General features: G+C 41.5%; 1 long non-coding RNA gene across 2 annotated transcripts in view; it reads right to left on the bottom strand.

Annotated features, from left to right (window-relative positions):
- Positions 1-21,881, bottom strand: part of LOC310745080 — a 320,552-nt gene that overhangs the window by 25,895 nt on the left and 272,776 nt on the right. For both annotated transcript variants that reach the window (XR_014539908.1, XR_014539909.1), the window contains exons 6-7: positions 14,929-15,055; positions 14,217-14,309 (exon numbers count right to left, since the gene is read on the bottom strand). This is a non-coding gene — a long non-coding RNA (uncharacterized lncRNA). The remainder of the gene's footprint in view (positions 1-14,216; positions 14,310-14,928; positions 15,056-21,881) is intronic.

Genomic DNA, 21,881 nt, shown 5'->3' with positions numbered 1-21,881 from the left:
ACTCCTACAACTGTTCCTCATCAGGCTTGGTTTCCATAGACCCTTGATCATCTTGGTCACCCTCCTCTGCACAGCTTGTCAATATCCTTCTTAAATTGTGGTGCCCAGAACTGGATACAGTATTCCAGGTATGGTCTGACCATGGAAGAAGAGAATGGTACTATTACTTCTCTTGCTGTACTTCTGTTGATGTAGTCTAGAATAGCACTAGCCTTTTCTTTTTCTTTTGCTCCGGCGTCACACTGTTGATTCATGGTAAGCTTGGGGTCTAGTAAGTCCACTAGATCCATTTCACATGTGTTACTGGTAATCTAGGTGTCCCCCATTTGTTCTGATCTATCACTAAAGAGTGGGTTTTCCCTTGGAAAGAAGTGGGGTATGGGGGAAACTGCTCAGACACATGCCTAGAAAGTGTGGGTCAAGCAGAAAACCATTCAGATCGGTGCTTTCTAGGTACAAGACAATCAGAATTGTGGATGAGCCATTAGTTAATTTCTTTGAAGTGGATGTATTTACTTCAGGGGGAGGCGAGCATAGGATCAGGCTGTTAGAAACGTGGCATTTCTCTGCATGTTCCCCGCTCCTTGGGTGGGTGGGGAATATGCAAGGTGGCAAAGTCATATAATACATTTTATAGTTCACTACAGTATTTGGTCTGATGCAGAGACCTGCATTAAAACCGTAAAGTGCCCAAGAGCAAGGTTATATCTTGAATGTATTCTGGGTTACTTTAGTTCTATAAAAATGTTATTCTTTAAATAATGAGCATGTTGACCATTTAACTCAACAGTCCCCCCTCATACTTCATCAAAGGCCAATTAGCATAGTTAAGGTCATCCCAAAGGAAACTATTAAAACATAAATGTTTTTCATGTCTTCTAGTCTGGTATTTTTCTTACAGCAGTATATATCTCTTCAAAATTTCCTAATTAACAGTGATGTATTCCTCCTTCAGTCCTACAATTTGGGCATTTGCATATGATACATTTTTATATGAGATCCATTATTAAAACAATAACAGTGCTTTAAAGCTGCAAGAGTGCCTAGGATATAGGTAAAAAGGAACCTGATAGTTGGTTCCCTGCAAGAACAATAGAAACTTACTCACTAAGGGTACTGTGCAATTCCCCATCACATCCTCCCCTCCTATGAACATGTGTCGATTTTTATATTTTTTATATTTTTGCATTTTCTGACCTTTAGCATGAGAGGCTGAGCTCAAGGAAAGATTTATGTACCGTATTTTTTGCTCTATAGGGCGGACCTGACCATAGGACGAACCTTGTTTTAGAGGGGGAGAACAAGAAAAAAAAAACTCCCCCTCTCTGCGCAGCACCCCTTCAGCGAAGCGGCAGGAGAAACAGAGCCCCTTCCATTTCTTTCTCCTTCTGCTTCGCTGAAGGGGTGCTGTGCAGCTCTCCCTCTCCCACATTGCCTTCGCCTTCAGTGAAGGCAACCTGAAGTCTCCGGAGTGCAGCTTCAGGCAACTACCTTGGAAGCCTGGAGAGCGAGAGCTTGTGGGGCTGGTGGTGGGGGAAGCTTGGCTTTCTCCCACCGCCAGCCCCAAAGCACAGGTCGGGGAGCAGCGGAAAGGCTGCGCGCAGCCTTCGCGCTACTCCCCGAGCTTGTGGGGCTGGCGGTGGGGAAGGCTTGGCTTTCCCCCACCGCCAGCCCCAAAGCACAGGTCGGGGAGCAGCGGAAAGGCTGCACGCAGCCTTTGCGCTGCTCCCCGAGCTTTTGGGGCTGGCGGGGGAAGCCTGGGTCCCCCCCCCAGCCCCAGGGACCACACATTCTCTCCATAAGCTGCACAGACATTTCCCCTTAGATTTTCAGAGGGAAAAAGTGCATCTTATGGAGCGAAAAATACGGTACTTAACTGCATGCAAAATCATCACATGGAGTATCATAGAATCAAGGAATTGCATAATTGGAAGGGACCACAGGGGCCATCTAGTCCAACCCCCTGCAATGCAGGAATCTTTGCCCAATGTGGGGCTTGAACCCACAAACCTGAGATTTTGAGTCTCCTGATTTACCAGCTGAGCCATCCCTGGATCCAGGGAGTAGATGCTAGGCATGCAGTTCTGCTCCTATTGAAATAAATAGGACAACCGAGGCCACAATTCCAAACAGGTTTAAATGTTCTCAAGCCAATTGATTTCGGTGAGCTTATGTGCATTGAATACGTGCTGAGTTGAAGGTCCTAATTTATTATTTATTCATTTCCTTCCGTTTAGGAAACTTGGAAACCATTGCTTAAATAAAAACTTCTTTAGATTCAAACTACAATATTAAGATTTTCCCAGTTGCTTTACCACAATGTTTCTTTCCTGTTCCCACTGTGCTATATAACTGTGCTCCTGATCTTTTAAATCAGCCATTAAAAATATTAAAATCCATTCACTGCCTGCACTGATGTATTTGTGTGCCTGTCACAAACACCTCAAGGAATGGATTTGCCAAGTGAGTTAGCTAGAAGGAGCTGCTTGCTCCAGGTGACTGGCTAACAGAAGGGGTGGCTTAAATTAAAATGTACCTAGGGGTGTGCAGGTTTCAAAAATCTGGGTGAAACAGATGTTTAAAAATGATATTCGGTAAACAATAAATTCTCTCTTTATGAATTCACATCACAGAGTATTTTTGAGTAAGTTCAAAAGAGGTTAGACTCTATGGATCTATTTCCAGAGGTTGGGGCACCAGCTCATTAAGGATAATAGAGCAGGCTTCCTAACTGCAAAAGGCACTGACTCAAATTTGTAATGATTTCACTTTCAAATTTCTTTTATCTCAGTTGCTGCTTCTTCAACAAATACAAGTGCTTGAGATATAATAAGCAGCCTAATGAGCATTGCAGCTGATTAGTAAAATACTGTAATACTTCCCCAGGCATGACACTTCCTCCCCAAAATTAAGTAAAACGGTTTTTCTCTTTTGCTCTGCTTTATTGCTAAACTGTGTGACCTCCCTTTAAAGTGCAAACCCAACTTGGCATGAGGACTGTGGGAAAGAGCAGGCTCTCATTAGGATACAACTTCATTTTTAAACGAGCTTTTAACTTCAATTTGCATATTCACCATAGTTTTACTCAATAAGACAAGGCACGGCGAGTGAGGTGTTTGCCGTTTGTAGCCACCATTGTGGCGAAGTTGAATAATTTGACATTTTGGACTCAGTGGTCTTACGAGGGGGTGGTCATTATTGGATATCAACGTCTATTACTTGACTTTCTTCGAAACATGGTATATGATCCCTGCTGCGAGGGGCGGGGGAAGGTTCTGCTCATTCTGGTGAGTGAGGCATGGCCTTCTTCCCCAAAGCCCTGCCCTGATGACACCACTGTTCTTCTCCTGAGCTCTACAAAGCTTCTGCACATCCCTCATTATTGCTGCAGGAGGATATTCTCAGGAAGACACACACTGTGGTGGCAGTCCTACACGAAGGGTGCACATCGACTCTCTGAGGAGCATCAGGGAAATTCAGGTCATGATCTCATGTTCAGTGGTAGAGCACCTGTTCTGCAGGTGGGGAGTTTCCGACCAATTTAATATGGACTATTCAAGGGTCCCTGAATACCTGTGATGGTGGTAGATGTTGAGAAATGGTTCTGGCTTGCAGATTTAAGCATTGTAAAGTCTCTTGTTCAAGCAGAATTGGGAACTTTACTGGTAGTAAAAGAGAAAGAAAGGTCAAAACTATTATGCATGTGAACTGGCTTTTATTGTCCCAGGCATTATGCTTAGGTATGTTATACTGTGTATTATAGTGAAAAACAGACGAATCCAAAAGGTCACCAGTTTGATCTGTCAGGAAATGGGTTTTCAGCCCAGCCTATTTCAGTCAGGCATTGACTATACAAGCAATACCTATCAAGTAATTTTTTGGGTGTGTGTGTGTGTGTGTGTGTGTGTGTGTGTGTGAGAGAGAGAGAGAGAGAGAGAGAGAGAGAGAGAGAGAGAGTGAAATCAGAGCCCTAGCAGTGTAAGATCATAGTAACTGCCTTGTGGGATCAGATTTATACTCCATGTGATCCAATGCTCTTTTTGCCACAATGTCTAGCCCTGTGCCATGGAAAACTCGCCTTTGCAAGCCATGATACAATAGCATAAACATCCAGCAATCAGAGGCAGGCTGCCTCAAGCCATAGAGACTCATAACTAACCATAACGCCCAATTTCTTTGTTGCCTGAAATAAGTGGTGAATTGTAGGGAAAGAATACCTTCCTGGCTTCAGCTGATGGCTACTAAAGGATTAGAAAGGTTCAGAAAAGGACAACGAAAATGATCAAGGGTTGCAATGAGGAAAGGTTACAACATTTGGAGGGTTTGGTTAAGAAGGAAGAAGGGGTAATATTTTATGCATGGTGTGGACAAACTAGAATTTGGAGCAATCCAATGCAGCCTAGTGTTGGAAGATTCAAGGCAGACAAAAATACTTTGTCACACAATGCATAGCTAAAACTTTGGAATTTACTTCCACAAGATGTTGTGATAACTGCCAATTTGGATGGCTTTAAAAGAAGGTTAAATTAATGGTTTGTAAGACTATGAATGGATACTAGCCATGACATCTACTTTCTACTTCCTCTGTCAGTAGCATATGCCTCTGAACACCAGTTGCTGGGAATCACATTTGGGAAGAATGGTGTTGCTTTCACTTCCTGCTTGATGACTTCCCATGGGCATCTGTGGCCACTGTGAGAACAGGATGCTGGATTCGATGTGCTTTTTGGACTGATCCAAAGGACTCTTATAAAAACAATAATAATTTATTGTTTGTACCCCAGCCACTCTGGGCGGCTTCCAACAAAGATTAAAAATACATTAAAATGTCACACATGAAAAACTTCCCTGAACAGGGCTGCCTTCAGATGTCTTCTAAATGTTAGGTAGTTGTTTATCTCTTTGACATCTGATTTGAGGGCGTTCCACAAGGCGGGTGCCACTACTGAGAAGGCCCTTTGCCTGGTTCCCTGTAGCTTTGCTTCTCGCAATGAGGGAACCACCAGAAGGCCCTCGGTGCTGTACCTCAGTGTCCGGGCAGAACAATGGGGGTGAAGACGTTCCTTCAGGTATACAGGACCGAGGCCATTTAGGGCTTTAAAGGTCAACACAACACTTTGAATTGTGCTCGGAAACGTACTGTGTTTTTATTAGAAGAAAGCAGACAAATGGTAGAATTGGTTTTGTATAGAATCCATACACAAAATTTTCATAAAAGATCCAGTGGGCACAGTCAGGGAAGTTTCTCAAGTAGCGGATAGCGTACATTTTGACCTGAATGACTTAAAAAAAAAGCTGTTGGTGTGGTATGCAATGTAAAAAAGTCAATCATTCAGATATTATGACTTGATGTATGGCTATAATGATTTGAGATGGGGCAGACATGCATTTTTCCACTCCTGAATATGGGGTCAAGGATGTTCAGTACCTGTTATCATTTCCCCCATAGAGATACATTTGCATCTGGACTCCCCTCGCTCTGTATATATGCATTAGGAGGGGGAAAGTGGTATCAGAAAAAGTCCACAGAAGGAGATTGTAGAGAGGCAATCGCCCCTTTTCATAACAAAAGAAGGAGAGCCTGTGCACGTGAAAGTTTCTGGATCACAGCACATATATAAATTCACACAGAGTTCTTTGTACTGATGTACATTATATGAAACATCTGTGGTTCTCAACCAAACATAGTAGCACGCAGTATCTCAAGGGCCTTGTCCTCTAATTCAGCTTTTGGCTCTCTTTCATTTTGAGTTTGAAGACGGATTGCTTTACAAGGTAAAACAGCCTGCAGGGAATAGCAATTTCCTTTTCCTTGTGCAACAAAATAAATGTAACTTTTAAAACTGTTTATCTTTGATCAAAAATCTATTACTTAGCACACTAAATAAACAGCCCTGTAATTTGTCATAGAATTCATTGCTTCCTGTGGCTATTTTTAGTGTTTTTACATTTGCTGGTCAATTGGTAATGAGAGCTGATAGCCATGCCATTTGTTTCTTATTTTTGCAATGATCTCAGAGAGAGAGAGAGACAGAGAGAGGGAGAAACATTTTGAAATATGAGCTGTACTTTAATGTAACGGATAAACTGCTATGCTGCCAGGAATTTACCCAACATCCCCGCTCAGTAATCATGGAAACTCCAGTAATAACCATAACCCACAACCCACACGCAATAATGCACAAAACCACATGGAACACATAGGTTACATTTCTGTGGCAACATCTCCCCACAGCCTGCATGGCATTCCTGGAGCATGTTAAAGCAATGGCTGAATTACGTTAAGGCATTTTTTTATGAAAATGAACATATTGTAAATTTATGTAACAGTTTAATATTTCCCCTCCTTTTGCTGCTTTGATTTTTATACTTTAGTAAAAACTGTTTGCCTACTGCCAGAACGCATCCTCAGTTGCATTTGCAAACCCCCTCCTTCCCCAATCCTCTGATGGTTAAGGAAATGGAGAAACACCAATGGCCTTTCATTATCATCATTAACAACATATTCATTCATTCATTTAGAAAGATTTATAAATCACTTAAACAAAATCTCTCTAAACTGTGCACATAGAGTGGTACCTCGGGTTACATACGCTTCAGGTTACATACGCTTCAGGTTACAGACTCTGCTAACCCAGAAATAGTGCTTCAGGTTAAGAACTTTGCTTCAGGATGAGAACAAAAATCGTGCTCTGGCGGCGCGGCGGCAGCAGGAGGCCCCATTAGCTAAAGTGGTGCTTCAGGTTAAGAACAGTTTCAGGTTAAGTACGGACCTCCGGAACAAATTAAGTACTTAACCCGAGGTACCACTGTACTATTTTTCTGTTTTTACACTTACATTCCTGGCTACCACAGCATTTGATCTTTCACCCAAAGTCAAGGTAGAGGATATGAAAGAGGAACTACATTCCATCACATGTCTCAATGACTACCAGTCTTACCTTTTTACCTTTAAACAGGTAAACTACCAGTAAAATAGGTAAAAACGCCAAAGAATCTGGAGACACAAAGTTGGAGAAGTCATTTCATGAAGCTTCATAAAACTCAGGTTAGATGGGATCTAGATTAAGTGATTGCAGATTATGAAGAAGAAATGAATTTTCCCCTGAACTGGCAATGGCAACCATGCAGGATGGAAACAGGTAACAAAGGGTGTGTCATATATTTCATATATTTCATATATAATGAAATAACTGTATGTCAGACACTTCAGTGTGGTTTTTGAAATACTCCATATGCTTTAGGCTCTCTGCTTTTTCACTTCCTCCTTTTTGGGACACATTATAGATGATGTGAGCCTCTTAGGAGTGTAGGCTATAGAGGATCACGTCCCCAAGAAAGCAGTTTTGCTAACTAACCATTAGAGCCTTTCTAAACCCACACAGCTATAATTCTTCATTCTTCCTTGGCACAAATAAGTCTCACTTCAGAAAGTGAAGCAAGACCCTAATAATAACTGAAGTCCCCTGACAATTTTATATGTTCTGTCAGAAGAACTGAATTTATCTGCACTCACCTGTAGAAATGGATACAGCAACCTTTGCTTAGTGAATCCTTGGCATGGGGTTTATTCTTTCAGTTTGTTAGTTTATATCACTGATCTGTGGAGACCTCGCTGGTTTGGTTAACTATAATCCAACACCTCCCTTCTTTAAAACAGCTTGAACAGCATCAATGAGAGTGACCCCTGGATTTGGGGGTGATGTCCAACATTGAGAATTTTAGTACAAATAAACAATGAAAGAAAATGTTGAACTCATCTTGGTGACTTTTTAATCTTTAATTGATGCATCAATAGTATTTATTTTATTAACTAAATCTGTATACCACCCTATACCTGCTGATCTCAGGGCAATTCACATTTTAGAAAAAAAGCGTGTGGTGGGGGGACACATAACAGATGTGTAGAATTATTTATGGTGTGGAGAAAATAAAAAGATACTGAACTGGCCTCAGATACCAATAAGCATCTTTGTTTTAGTGTGTGCTGACTTCTGCAGCACCACATATATATTTTTTAAAGTTGGAAAAGTAATTTGTGTTATTGATTAAAATCATATCATAGAATCTTAGAGTTGGAAGGGAACCAAGGGTCATCTAGTTCAACCACCTGCAATGCCGGAATGTCAGCTAAAGCATCCATGACAGATGATCATCCAATGAATTTCTGACCATGGGATTACACCCAGGAGCTCCTTAAGCTTTTTGAAACTGGCCTTCTTAAAGTCCAGAGTGCATGTCTGACTACACACAGTTTCCCCTTGTGTCTGCATCATGGAACTTCCTCCCAAGTTTCTGAGTACTTCCACTTTGTCAATCGGTTTCTCCCGATTGGTGAGGATCAGGTCCAAGATGACTCCCTTGTTGCTTCTTCCACCCTCTGGAAAATGAAATTGTCAGCAAGGCAATGGAGAAAATTGTTGGACCTTACATTCTTGGCAGAGTTTGTGTCCCAGCAGATATTGGGGAAGCTGAAGTCCCCCATGATTATTATATCTCTCCTTTTTGAATGTTTGGTAATCTGCTCAAGTAAGGCATCATCCAAGTCTTCAGTCTGGCTAGTCGGTCTATAGCAGACACCCACAGTAAGGTCACTGTTGTTTCTCTCTCCTACAATTTTTACCCATATACTCTCAATCTGCTTTCCATGCTCCAGGTCATGGATTTCTTCACAGTGTGCACATCCTTTACATATAATGCCAAAATAAAGGTTGATTAAAATAAAAGGTTGATCATAAATTCACACACAACACATCTTCAATATGCAACACACAAACTAACATTGCTTCAGAGATAACACAGTATGATTTTTCAATACAAAACCCCCACCTGTGTATCATGAAAATGGCAAAAGCTGTATAGAAACAGCTCTTGAGATTGTCAGATCTGAAGGACACAGAGAAAAAGCAAATAAGACAAGCCATTCCTTAAGTTTACTCTAGCCACAAAACTCTGTAGGTCAAAGGAATAATTTCACCACTCGGTGCCACTTGGGAAATGTGAAATGTGGGGAAGACTTACTAGTTACTAAAGCCATACATTAAAATAGGTGGAAGGGGGAAAAATGAATAAAATATGCATCCATGTGGTGAACTGACCATCTATCAAACCTTGAGTTTGCTAATCACTGTGTTTGTTGAGAAGAACAGCAAGTTGGATTGAACAAAAGCATTCACAATATATAACAAGTGTGTCAGTCTGCCATTCACACATACTCTTTCTACTGATAATACAACTTTTATTATATAATACCCTTAAACCGATTATGACTTCAGTTTCTGTCCATAAAAGTGAAACAATAAATCCATACTTAAAATCCATTTAAATCACATATTTGGCTGAGAATTATAAATGTTGAGTAATCAAATAATGAGAAAACCAATAATGAGCATGCATGTGTGAATTGGTGCATACTTACTTATATCTTGTCAATAATCTTCTCTGATGAGAGTACAACTGACTAGCAGGCACAAATGTATAGACTCACTGCACTTGATAAGTGTAGCTTGTCACATCCGTGTGAGCAGCAAACAAAAGTACCCAGAAAACTTTTCAAACAGGCATCTGGGTTTTCCAGCTGTGCCTTCTGCAGAGGGTCATGTGTCCAGATTGTCAGGATTAATTTTGCACCATTTTCCATTCCCCTTGCTGTCTTTGTCATGAAAATGAGAAAGCATAATGAGGAGAACATGAGAGGTATTAACAGTCTGTGCTAACTGATTCCATGTCAAAGATAATGGTCACATATCACAGAATGGTGCATTTAACCAGTCTCAAAACCAACACAGGCACGAGGGCTGAAAATGGCATCATGTAATTTCACTGTCACAACCACTTAAAAAAGATTCAGATGCAGTCCTCCCCTCTGTATATAGCCACTGAGGAAGAAGAAGCAAATATCCCAGTGCAAAGGATTCTCTATTTTGATGAAAATCATTGAATCATAAGCCATGAAATATTTTCCCCATGAAGTATTTCCTTAGAAGATCCAGGTACAGGGGATGTAATTGCATTGACAGATCTTTAGTTTCTCGTGGTATGAGCTTCCTGACGTAAACATATCCAGGTATGGTTAAAAAGAGGTTTAGGGATTCAGAAGTGTACTCTTGCCCTGCAATGCTCTTCTAAAATGCTTACTGAACTGACAGGCCTGGTATGAAGATGGTTGCATAACTTTTCTTCTGCCTGCCAGGTTGGAAAAGCAAAACTCTTGCTGATTCATTCATCCACAACACTAGACGCTCCTACTTTTTAAAGTCTTTAAATACTTCTGGAGGCAGTAGAACTGGTGTCTGGATGACTTGGCAATCACTTTGTTTTAATAATTGCTGTTTTCAAAATGGACCGATTCTTAACCTCTGTCCTACCCACCGGCCAATTTTTTCCCCTTTAACAATCATCCACCTGCCAGTCTAGAATCCTCATGGGGAATTTAAAATGGAAGGATATAGTGTGGAAGCAGCTAGCTGTTTGTGTGAACGTAAACCTGGCTCTTGTAGTAATTTTATTGCCTTATGCTTCCCCACTCTTGTCTAAAAATTCACTAGCAAGTAGACCTGAGAAGCCATGATTTGTGCTGCATTAAGCCTCAGCTAATATCCTGAAAACAAACAAACAAACAAACAAACAAACAAACAAACAATTTTCTGAGGCTTTTTTGAGGATTACTTCTGTTTTTCATGGCATACCATGAAGTGATTATGTGCTTCGTTGTCATAATACCCTGTGAGATAGATATGTAATATTGCCACTTCTCAGATGGGTAAATGAGGGTGAGGAGAAATAGCTTGGCTTAAAACATACAGAGAGCTATGGCTGAGCAACAAGGATTTAAACCTGATTCTTCCCAAATTCTAGCATTCTAACCATTCTGACCCACCCAAATCCAATAACTTGGAACTTGTTGCTGTAAGGCAATTAGTGAGTCAAACCAGGGACCAGGCATCTTACTCTCTACAGTCCACCAGAGCAGCTGACAAGTAGAGGGAGCTGTTGCTCTTGCTGCAGTACACAGATAATAGCAGGAGACGGGCACTGTAGCCAGGGGTTCTAGAATTCCAAAACAGTCCTGGCTTTTATTTTATTTCCACAAATTTCAATACCACTGACATTAAGAAATAATATCATAGTGGTGAACAGCACAACCCTCCCCAATATAATTACACTCATGAATAAAGTACAAAATGCATCACAAATCATTGGATCATAGATGATAGATAGATAGATAGATAAACAGATAGATGATAGATAGATAGATGATAGATGATAATGATAGATAGATAGAGATAGATATAGATAACTTGTTGCTTCATCTGAGCAACTCATTGCTAAAGTCTGCTGTGTACTTGTCTGCAGAGCAACTGGCCTTGTGCTGAATTCATTCACACATATCAGAGTGGAAGGCAAAGAACTGTGTGAAGTACATTTGGCTGAGTCCCACCCTTTCCCAGGAGTTAATTCCTGTGCTTTTTTCCTGGGGGTACACAGGGGTACGCATACCCCTAAATATTTTGTGAATCTTGGACTTTAGTCCATTTACTTTATTTATTTTTCCTGATTTGAACTATAAAGTGGTGATTTTCTTGAGTCAGAATGAGAGTACCCGTAAACATTTTTAAAGAAAAAAATCACCGATTAATTCTACTGTGAAATATGGATAATGGAATATTCCCCCAAACTGTGCACTTCCCCCCCCATCTGATGAAAGATCCAAGAAAGTCCAGGAGTGCCTAGTATGTCTCACCATTCTGAAACGTGCATATTCTGGGCATACTCATATGTTGCTCAGCTGTTCTTCATTGTGAAGGACACCTTTTCAGTTCTGTGTTTATTATTTACTTATATGCCACTTATCTGCAAAAATGGCTTTCAAAGCTGTTACATGTTTCCGTCATTGGTTTTGTAAGATCTCTTCCCATGGTGACAGCTAATCTTACAGATTAAATAAATCTCACACAAGATTGACCTGGATAATACCCTCAATAGATATTTCCAAAGAGATAAGAGTAAGATTCCACAGAACCACAACATTGTCAAAGTAGAGATGATGGTCATAAGAATGTGGCCTGTCTAGTTTTCAATTGAACACACTTCTAAAATCCTCAGTGCAAAAAAGCTTCAGTAAAATAAATAAAAATTATTGAAAGGAAGGTTGACGCCTGCAATGTTGGCTCAAAAACTGTGAATAGTTCCTGGCCTATACGTGATGGAAGAGCCTTGCCATGTTCTAAGGCAAGAGGTGGGCAACCTGTGTCTGTCCAAACATAGTTGGATTACAGATCCCGTTGGTGGTGTTGGGTGCTGCAGATTGTCCATGTCCTAAAAAATGTGCATTAGGATCTTTAGAAAGGAGGGAGTCAAAATATCATCTCAACTCCTGCTGGAATATTATTTATACTATTGGGCAAATGAGTCACATTGTGACTCATCTCCCAAAACATCGTGACAAAAATAAATAAATAACAAATAGATGAAGAAACAGCACGTCTCCTTTCTCAGAAACCTGATGAAGGCCGTTTCAAAGGAAACAAATGTCAGCTGTGTGCATGTGTGTGTGTGTGTGTGTGTGTGTGTGTGTGTGTTTGAGGCTCATTCCTATGAATAGATGGATAATTTTAAAATACCCTTAGGCTTCAAAGACGATTAACAAGTGATTTACCCCCCCACCCCCTTTGATGATGCAAATGGTGACGATGACAGCTTTGTTTTCTCCTAGGTTGGGAGGGAAAGGCTGGTAGTAGGTACAATTAATTCAGCGCAAGTTGTTTAATGCAGTCCTCACAACTTTCACGAGATCTGCCAAGAGATCCAGGCAGAAGATTGGCTTGGGTTCCTCAAGCAGCTGTTCAGCTTCCCACTTTGCTAGAGGTACATTGTCGCAGTAAGCAGCTGCTGAGAGTGTGGGAGAGAGATACTGTCAAATCGAAGCAACAGCAGCACTCAGAATTGAAAGAACGTCAATAGCAACAGCTCGAGAAGATGAACGGAGGGCAGTAAACAGCCTGCAGGAGTCAGCACAGGCAGTGCTAGCCAAAGAAATATGCTACCTGAGGACAAGATGGCACCTCTCCCATTCCACATAAAAAGTAGAGCTGACTGGCAGTTAATGCTGGTAACACAACAGAGTCCTCTACTATACCTGCGGGCAGCAGGCTGGCTTAGAGGGCACAGGGCAGCCTGCATGGTTCACATAGTTTTCTCCAGTGTCTGCCTCTCACTATCTGCTGCCTGAGGCAGTTGCTGCACTCTGCCGAATGGTAGGGCTGGCCCTGTTCATTGGCACAGATCACAGAATCATGGCCTTTTAAGCCATCTTTTCCAACACTGATCAACGCAGGAAATCCAGAACGAGATCATTTCCAACAGATGGCTATCAGGCTTCTGCCATAAGACCACCAGCAAGGGAGAGCCCACCTTCCTTCAGATAACTAGTTCCCTTGTCAAACTGTGCTTATGCTTAAGGGGTTTCTCATGATGTTCAGCCCAAATCTACCCTCCTGTAACTTTGGATCAAGCCCTGCCTCCTGGAGCAGCACGGAAGAATCTTTGCCCTGTTCTATGTGATGCCCCTTCAGGGATTATGTATCTTTTCTTGATGTCATCATCCATGCTAGCCATGGCAGAGCTAATGCGCTGTATGCATAAGGTCCAAGGCTTCAGTCTAATGTATCCTGCAACCCGAGAAACTTGCCATTTTAAATATTCCATGTGTCTGACTCGAATGGCAGACTCCATATCATGCTCAGCCAGTCGTGTATCAAACCTGCATCTGTTTTATTCCATGGGTTTGTCTGGGAGGAAAAAGTCTAGCTATCTCCACCCTACTTCTCACCTTGTAGAGGTGAAGTCTGATGTTAATTGCATCTTCCTGCAGCATCCTCTGCCCGTGTGGGCCCCCCTTCCCTTATTTGTCAATTGCTCCTCCAGCTGTCACTCACAATCACTCCAATTAAATAACATAAAAATGGCACCATGCCTATAGATTTCATCAACCACCAGCAGCTGCAGTGACCCTAGGTGTCAGCTTTTGGTATGTTACTTTGCCTAGTACAGGACTAGTTAGACCAGTGTTTGTCTTTCCCATTGGATTGTGAGAGACTCTTGCACAGCCTTTGTAGCATAACATCCTCCAACAGAACTTGGTAGAATAATCACCATAGCATCATAGCAGCGGCTTTTCAAATATTGCTTTCAGTGGCTGCACTGTCATGCCTTACCTCTCAGTGTTTTATGCCCATGTTGATTCAACTGTCCAATGAAGTCCAACATTCGGCTTCAAAATTACGAGATTCTTCAAGCTGTTAACAATTCTGAAAAGGTACAGATTCAGGCATTATAAATCCACACATATCTGCGAAAAGCAGAAACAAAAATAGAGGAAGAAAACCTGAAGTAAGACATGTAACTACAGGGATGGTAATAAATTAGAAAGGGAATTCAATTCTTGCTAAGGTTTGGCACTTGAATAACAAATCCAACACTTCAATAACTTCACTTACATTCTTTGTGAAGAGTCTGGCATCATAGATTATTTACTACCTGCACATCTGTATGATAAATAATAGCTTAGGAGTTCCATTTTTTCTGCTACTTCAATTAAAGTGTTTCTTTAAAAATATCCTCAATGCAATTTTAAGGCAGGAGATGTGAGCTTGCTTCTAAATCACTGAAGCAAAAGAAATCATCAGGTAGATTCATCCAACGGTTAGGTTTCCCCAAATCAGTAGTAATGGCAGGCTTTCTGTTGCTAGTTATGTGGTTCATAGTACAGATTTTTGTTTAATATGCATCTTCATCAGAGTCAAACACATAGGTGCTCCCCTCTTAACTAGTTTTTAAAATGCTTGTTATAATACATGCAATACTTCTCATTTGTCACTAGGTGTCACTATAGCATCACCTACACTCTAGGAAAAAAATAAGCATTACCTTCATAGGAACCACATGGATAACTCCCTGGAAAACTGTCCATCCTTAATAATGCTCTATGACAGTTAGAGAGAAATCATCCTTGTTCCATTTGTGGAGCCTGCATTGTGTTCATACAAACAACAACCTTGAAAGAAAGTCAAATAGAATTACGATGTGAGTATAAGAGAATTTTACAATCACATGGGTCTAGGATAGTACAAATGTATGCTGTAATATAAGTCCTGCAATTTGGCCACGTATTATCATTGCTGCGAGAAAACTGTCACCAGAATTTTAAGAAGGGACAATAATATTCTTTCTCTTCTAAAAAGCATCAACATACTGAGTAATCAAGAGCTATCTACTCTGAAATGTGTGGCTTACAACAAGCTCAAAAAGCGGAGGGAATTAAACCTTGAAGGTCTAGAGGGGATGCTGAATTTCAAGCTGCTGAAATCCAAAGCCAGCATTTACAGCACTGAGCAATGGTTCTAGGTCAACGTAGCTCAAGCTGTTCAAACACCCACTAGAATATTTTGTTTCCCATCGGTGTGCAAACAGGAAGTTGAGAAAAAAGGAAGTTGAATGAACCAATTTCTATAGCTCACTGCAAGCCTTGTGTGTAGAAAGCCCACAGGATTTTGCAGCCTGCCAAATACTGTGCCTGTGTTTCATTTTTTTCCCTGGTTTTGTTTGGATAATAATTTACAAACACTGAGATGAGTTTACCATATAGAATGGCAAATTAAAATAATCAGAACAAAAACAGCTTCTGTGATATAATTTGTAGGGAACAGATCGAGTAAATGGCGAAGCTTAAATAAAGCATAGCACCTGGTAATTTTGTAACTTTTAGGAAATTGGAGTGTACGGGCAGGAAAACAGGAGGTCTCGTTCTGTTTTATCTATTGAATGAGGGGTGCTCCACTTGATCTGTTTTTATTTCAGCAAGATGCAGCTTTCTGTGAAAGTGGTAAGAACTGAATGCATGGCAAAAGAGCCATCTGATGGTTTCACTGAGACCCCAGATGGCAGCTCATCTTGAAGTTATGACAAAATATTTAAAAGTGGATTGAGCGGTGGTATCGGGCATGGTGAGCATCAGGGCTGTTTCCCCCTACATTTCAACTTTCATACATAGGACGCAGCCTTATGGTGAGCCTTATACTGGTCCATCTAGCTCAGTATTGTCCAATGGCTGGCAGCAGTTCTCCAGGATTTCAGGGAAGGGGAGGTGTGAAGAACTGAACCTGGGACCTTCTACACGCAAAGCAGATGCTCTACCACTGAACTATGGCCCTTCCCAGTAAGCTGCCTTTCACTGGATTTGATCCAACGTATCCCTTCTTCCAAAGGAAGAACTCTTCCTCTACTAGAGACATCCCACTGGGGCAGGTTGGTTTCTGATGACACATTTGCTGTGTAGCCATTTATAATTAGTATCCTGTTAAACTGGTGTCTCTCCATGTAGTGAAGGGAGGCTTGGGTCATCCTCTTATATACCTGCTGGGATTTAAAAGTCACCTGACCCTCATCTGAATCTCATAGCTCTCTTGTAGCTGCCTCTGATTAGTTATCATTTAACTCTTGGAAATAATTGGGGGAAATAATTAGCATCACACGTCATGTGCATGGAAGTTGCCGAACCAATTAACCAACTAGAAGGATTACTGCTAATAGCACCAGTTATCCTATAACTTGATATTGCTGGATAGTTTTGATGAACTGCAAAAGCATTTTTAGTTTGCTTTCTGTTGTCACCCTAGAACTTTTCTATATTAGTGCCACTTTGTTTTCTACGATTCCTTGCAAATGAAGGAAAACAACTTTTCTGCTTGTATATGTTGATAATATAATTTTGGTTACTGAGGACAAACAAGATTGTACAAGAACAAGATTGGGTGCAGGCCTGGCCAGGACATAGGCATCCTGACTGTGACAAAGGTGACCTGTGTGCTTGCTTGCTTGCTTGATTAACAGCTGTTGGGAACTTCAAGGTCCCTGCTTTCCCTTCTTATGGTCTTTGTACTGGACCTGGAGACTCTAATAGAGAGCATTCCATGTCAAGAAGGAGGGCAAGTGGGCACTCTATCAAATGACAGGGCAGGAGTTACATGGAGCAGGGCCTTTTCACTGGTGGTACCCATTTGTATGCCTCGCTCTTCCCAGACCTGCTCTCTCTTGCCCTGTATTTTGGAGCTTTATAATTTAGGAAGACTTTGGAAGAACTGGTTGACAAGTCTTATCGGTTGCTGACGTATCAGCGGATTTTATTTGCTGCTATTCTGTGCTTCTGGTGCACCAGGCTTTACACCAGTGTAATAGAGTTGGCCAGGATGCCAGAAGGGATACAATTTACAAGCTTTCTCCATTATCTGCACAGCAGGAGGTGTTCAGTCAACAGTGCAAAGGCTAAGCCGAAGCATTCCCTGATGGTTACCTGCTTTCAGCAATAGGGGTCGATGTTTGGTAGTACTCAATTGTTTAGCCGTCAGATTCTAGAGCTCCCTATTGGTGGCTCTTAGGTAATTCACAAAATTACCTTCATAAAACATTGTGTTCATTCATAAAGCAGTAACATAAAACTTCATTGCTACATATTGGGTGTATATTTCAGCGGTTGAATGTACAAGTTTATGGCCATGCTGTAGTGTAGTGCTTATGCAACTGTGAATAAAAGGGGGCTGGGCTCATTGTCTCGGGGTTTGGGGGTGAGAGGTGACAAAACTGATTTCCAATAAGTGCCCCCCTTTATTTCCATAACAAGTCCTTGAGTCTGTACTCTGAATAGTGACACCAGGGACCTAGAAGGTGCAGGGCTTGTCAGTCCAACCACTGCACAGTCTCATCAGGGATGACCTGAAGGCAATTGGAGCAATTGGGCCAACTTGGGCCCCACGGGCTGCTCCTAAGGGGGCCCCTGCACCAGGGCAATCTAGATGGATTTTATTTTGCAGACTTTGGCTGTGAACTGGGGCCCTACAAAAAAAAATTCAAGCTGCACCCCACTGCTTCAAATTGGGACCCACTGGCTAGCCCTGAGTCTAATAGTTGCTGGGCCTGAGTTGCCCTGCCCTTGCATGAAGTCTTGGGTTTACAATTTTGGGAAAGGGGAGAGTGTGGCACTGGGGAGCGGGCAGGCTGGTGAGGCCCCCTAGACTTAGAGGCCCGAGTTGCCCTGCCCTTGCATGAAGTCTTGGGTTTGCAATTTTGGGAGAGGCAAGACTGCGGCATTGGGGAGAGGGTAGGCTGGTGAGGCCCCCTAGATTTAGAGGCCCTAGGCTTCAGCCTACTTAGCCTATACATAAATCCGGCACTGCTCAGCACAGTGCAGCTATGATCTGAAATCACCCTAAAACAGCTCCCATATATTTGAAGAGATGTCAGTTGACTATATTGGGAGTTCTATGGGAGTTCTATGCAGTTTATGGACAAAAACACCAGTCCCTTCTTGCCATCGCTGGAAAGGTCTTGTCATCCCATATGGAGAAGAGTTTGGTCTGCTTAAGCTTGGTTTTGTAAAAAGAGAAAGGGTTTCCCTCCTCTGAGATGAGAGAGGTCTGCTCTCAAGAGGTCTACAACAAATCTGATTTTGTGTGGGGTTTTTTCGAGTCTTAACCTGACACTTTGGCTCTATGAAATGGTGGAGGTATTACTGCAAACACAGACCAGTCACTCACAGAAACAGCAGTGTCTTGTGGGGGGAGGCAGTTTGGTAACCCATGCCAGCTTTATTTAGGCTGGCAATCAATAAGCACAGATCAGGCCCTCTGCCAGTCCATGCTGGCTGTGAGAGTAGCTAGGGATCCAACTGGTTCGGGATTTCATTCTGGATCAGGGAGTATTTTAATGTTGTTGTTTTTTTTAAAAAAGAATTATTTAAATTATGAAGTTTTCCATGCCATCTTGTGATATTTTAAATTCTGTGTTAGTAAAAACATCACGGTGCATAAAATATTCTACATACTGGGATATAGGATGATGTTCTGAAGATAATTCATATTGTACCATGGTGATGCCAACTGCCTTAGTTTGTAACTGTTTCTATGAGTGCAATATATTTCTCTAAATACCATTGGCTCTTCCACAGCTCACTCTACAGAGGCCTTCTAGATTAATATATGTTCTTTAATAAAGACACTATCATGCAGAATTTAAAAATAATTCTCTGTTTCCTTAGAAGCTCGGCTGCAGAGTAAAGGAATCTGGAGACAACAGAAGTCTCAACATCGCCATCTCTTGGAGACTCATAACATTTGTTTTAGCCCCTGTACTGTACTTTTAAAAACTGAGCTGTAAGTCATGACAAACGGAAGTAAACAGTTGGCAGAGATTATAGGAGTTACTATGCAGCAAACAAAGGGAAATTGGTGGCATAGACCTCCAAACAATGGATGTTCAGAACATATTCTGAGATAATTACATTTTTATTTTCTAAAAAATCATATATCATGGTATGTTTGTCATGTTGCACATGCTAGAGTCAAGGCATGATTCGATCAGTTAGATGAAAGGAGTGGGTGGCACATTTTAGTGGCATGCCTAAGTTTCAATCTGAACCATGGCCTGAGTGAACTCAAATAAAGAAAAATAAATGATTGGCTAAAATGAACTGGCATCTAATGAACAGACAAATAAAAAAGAATCAAATGTTACTGTACCCGTATTCAGAAGGACTGAGACAACAGGACCTTTAAATCATGTTTTAAAAGCAAAATGTGTCCCTCCCCAATTAAATAGGACTTGTGCCAATTAATCAGCAAAAACTGACTAGAGTTGCATTGCTTCACCAATTTATTAGCATAGCCATGGATCGATTAAGGAGCATCTGCTATGCACAGGGAAGGTCTTAGGTTCAATCCCCAGCATTTTCTGGTAGGACTGGGAAAAAATCCCAGTTTGAAACCCATTGCCAGTTATTGTGGACAATGCTGAGCTGGATGGACCAGTGGCTTAACTTGATATATAACAGCTTCTTATGTTCTTATTTGAAAATAGATCCTACTGAGCACAGTAGTATTTTCCTTCCAGTAACCAACTATAGGATCAGGCTGCATAACTTGCTCTGTTAAAACTGATACTGTGGGGGTTGTTTTTTTGCTCAAATTTGCTTACTAAACATACCAACTCTCCATGCTTTAATTTTTGGCCTTCCCTAGCAAATCCCCTCAAAATAAGATGTCTAGTTCTTCAACTCTCAATTAATATTCATTTTGTGCTACTCAGTCATTTTGCCCCTACGTGATCAGAGCCCTTCAGGGCTGGTGGGGTGGCAACATTCTGTTTGCTCTACTCCCTCAGAGGCTTGATCGCCATGTGTTCAAGAATGGATCTCTGTACAGAAGCCTACATGCACTCACCTGAACGTGTGTGGACTTCCTGTGAATAAACCCTATGAAATTGGAGGGTAGAGACCACAGCAGATGCATGCTTGGACATGCCACATGGAGGCAAGGTTGGAAGAAGAAGAGTTTGGATTTGATATCCCGCTTTATCACTCCCCAAAGGAGTCTCAAAGCGGCTAACATTCTCCTTTCCCTTCCTCCCCCATAACAAACACTCTGTGAGATGAGTGGGCTGAGAGACCTCAGAGAAGTGTGACTAGCCCAAGGTCACCCAGCAGCTGTATGTGGAGGAGCAGAGACACGAACCCGGTTCCCCAGATTACGAATCCACCACTCTTAACTACTACACCACACTGGCATGGACATGGACACAAGACACATAAAGGTTGGGCGTGCTGAGGAGGGAGAACCAGTGGATGTGATGACAGTTTCCCCCTCAAGCATATAGACTGTACTTACACTGATCACGTCCTCAGGGCTGAGGTATACTTACATTGCTCACAGTTGAGATAACCCATGAGCAACACACAATCTTGTGGTTGCTCTCCACAGGGTTCCCACAGAACAACTGTGGCTTCAAAAACAGTGGCCCATATTAGCTTTTGCAAGTGCTCAAGCTTAGCAGGAAGAGCAGAAGGGTACCTAGAATTACCCCCAGACAGACAGTAACACACACTCTGTCACTACAAAAAAAGGATATAGAACTGTAAAGGGATTCTGAGTGAAGTTCAGCACCAACCTCACAGCACCAACTGTTAGGTGAAGGAGAGAGAAGATGACAATTTCCTTCTGCTCCCGTCCTGTCTGACTGGTACAGCAAGGGGCTCTTTCTTCTCTCCCACACCCTCCACAGTGTCTATCTATTGTGGGGATATACTGGTACTTGGACACACAAGCTGGATGGGAGTTTTCATTAGAGTGGATTGATTTGCAAAGCTTTCTCTGCACTCAGGACATATTCTGGGGGGAAGCATTTGGTATTTCCGAGACATATTCATAACAAGAATTAATGCAGTAATAACTGCTGTAGGATGCTAAAATGATCTTTGTTGGTACAAACTGCATGGTAACGGTGTTCTTCCTGTGATGAGGTCTCTAAAATTGTATGTGAAGATTGTGTGTGTGTGTATAGAATTCAAAGACGTGTTACCAAATATATATAAAGAGAGAGTTGGTAACATGCCTTTGAATTCTTTTTTTTTATTTCACTGCTTATGGGCTGATGACTTCAAGATTTTTCCCCTCTTGCAACCTCTCTTCCATCCTCTTTCTGGTCAGTATGCTGCATGAGTGATTTTTTCATTTAATATGTGTTCTCTGCTTTGGTTCATTGACCACAGAGTTTTTACATTTCTACATTAAACCACCTTTTCCATTTACTGACTCAGTAACTACCAAAACCTTTGTGGCTCTAGTTATGCAGTTATATGTTATTTGGCCTACACACACACACACACACACACACACACACACACACACAAATATATCGTATGAATTTGCTAATTAAAAATACATTTTCACATATATGAAAATCCAAACCCCCCCTAGATATACAATGTATGTATATGTATTCATTGTTATGCACCGTAAACAGTATCCCATGGTTTAGAATAATTCACTCTTTCT

Source organism: Podarcis filfolensis, assembly GCF_964270895.1.
Source record: "Podarcis filfolensis genome assembly, chromosome: 11".
Classification (NCBI taxonomy): domain Eukaryota; kingdom Metazoa; phylum Chordata; class Lepidosauria; order Squamata; family Lacertidae; genus Podarcis; species Podarcis filfolensis.
Note: the sequence above shows the minus strand (reverse complement) of the source record. Positions and strands in the feature narration are given on the sequence as shown.